Genomic DNA, 1,808 nt, shown 5'->3' on the forward strand with positions numbered 1-1,808 from the left:
TGTAGTTTGAAGAATGAATTGTAGCATAAGGTTTGAGCTGGCGTAGCAAAGATGAGCTGATTTCTAAGCTTGTGCCTCATTCTTGATTGCTGCTTTTTAGTGGTTGAGATACATGACTGATAGTTTTCAGTGACTCAATGACTCATTGTGAAAAACAACATTTCCCTCTAGTTATTCTAGATATAGGCTAGCTCTGCTGTTTTTGAAAGTTTCTTTATAAAAAGCAGTCTACTAGGTCATTATTGCAGCCATTGGCTTATTTTACAAAAATTTTAAAAAAATTACTATTTAGAACATGGATTATTGTTTTACTTCCAAGGAGAAAATTAGGACAGTAATATTGGGAAACAGAATTAAAAAACTGTTGTTTTTGAGCTTTGCACCTTAAGGAGCCATTCTTTCCTTTTTCTAAATTTTAAAAGACTGATGTGTTTTACATTAGTAAACCCCAATCACTAGTTATATTAATCTTCACGAAGAGAAGCATGTCCACTTTAATCATGTCACAAACCCTGTGACCACCCACTACTCCCCCACCCTGCCCCCACCTGTGACCTCCTAAGGCAGAAGGAATTCTGAGTCTGAGTCAAGCCCATGATTAGTCTTAGTTTACAGGTCATAGGGTCATTGTGTCACATGTCTGCACACTGTGCATTGTGTTTCTTTTGATCTTCCTGCTGTCACATTTCTAGGAGAGGATGCCCATTGGTTGTGCCACATTGCCTATTAAATATAGCAGAATTGTCAAAGGGAATTAGCCCCAAATATTTTGGATGCTAGGGTATCTTTCTCTCTTTGTCTTCAAGGGAGCTCCGCCATGAGAATACCATGTGAACTCCAGGCTTTTCCATTCCTGTAATTTATAATTAAGGAGAAATGAGGTACTTAGGGCTATAAATTATAGTCCATTTTGGCCCTGCTCCATGTTTTAGGAGGTGGACTCCTACCAATTATGTCACTTGGGACTTCCTGTTGGGTTTAACCAATCAGAGGATGGTAGGGGGTTGTGGGTGAGGGCAAGGAGAGTTTGGGATAATTTTCCTTTTCCCCCCAACTTGGCCATGGTTTGGGCACTGGCTGCATTTCTTTAAAGGGCAGTTCTCACTAGAGAGCCTCTTTTCCAAGGTTCTTATTCTGATTCTGGTTCTTCCCCTTGACCCGTCAAGCCTGGAGTGGCCAGCAATTCCTGTCGTTGCTAGTCCCTGAGGGCTTCAACTTCTCTTGTTTCCTTCACCTTGTTCAACCTTCTCTAAATAGCTTCTTCATTAAATTCTCTTTCATTTAACACTTTGTGCGTGTCCTGGTTTCTTGTCAACCATTTTATGCCGTTTTTGTTTTTTTTTTAGGGGAGAGCGCAAACGCAGTCCCCTACTACCACAAACTATGCAGTCAAGTTTCTCCCATCTGGGGAAATCGCAGGGGTCAGCACATCCGGAGTGCAATGGACAAGCCTCGCTCTGGGAAAACCACCTTTGTAATCATCGTATCTGGCCTGCCAGGTACGTATTCCACTTTATGCTTTAAGTATAAGCTCATATATTCCAATGTAATTTTAACTGAATCAGTTAAACATTTCTCTGCAACACTTGTACTTCCATTAATAATGTAGTACGTAGATTTTCCACTGAAGCAGGGAAGATTTGTAGGTGGGATTCAGGCATTCATGAGTCTGGGGCAGCAGTCACATTCTAGTACTGACTAACATCGTTCTTGGCTTCCTACTGCTGTTGTCTCTGAACTTTTCACATTTCCTGGCGCATACCAGACATTCAGTAAATATTGTTACCTGAAGGAATGTTTGAATGAAT

The 1,808-nt window shown here is 40.8% G+C and overlaps 1 non-coding gene across 1 annotated transcript; it reads right to left on the reverse strand.

Moving 5' to 3' along the window:
* Window positions 1–1,343: 1,343 nt before the first annotated feature.
* LOC150022592 (U1 spliceosomal RNA) lies at window positions 1,344–1,507 on the reverse strand. Its single transcript, XR_016513564.1, has one exon. It is a non-coding gene; the product is annotated as a U1 spliceosomal RNA (small nuclear RNA).
* Window positions 1,508–1,808: the final 301 nt, after the last annotated feature.

Source organism: Furipterus horrens, unplaced genomic scaffold, assembly GCF_987537825.1.
Source record: "Furipterus horrens unplaced genomic scaffold, mFurHor1.1.pri manual_scaffold_1, whole genome shotgun sequence".
Classification (NCBI taxonomy): Eukaryota; Metazoa; Chordata; class Mammalia; order Chiroptera; family Furipteridae; genus Furipterus; species Furipterus horrens.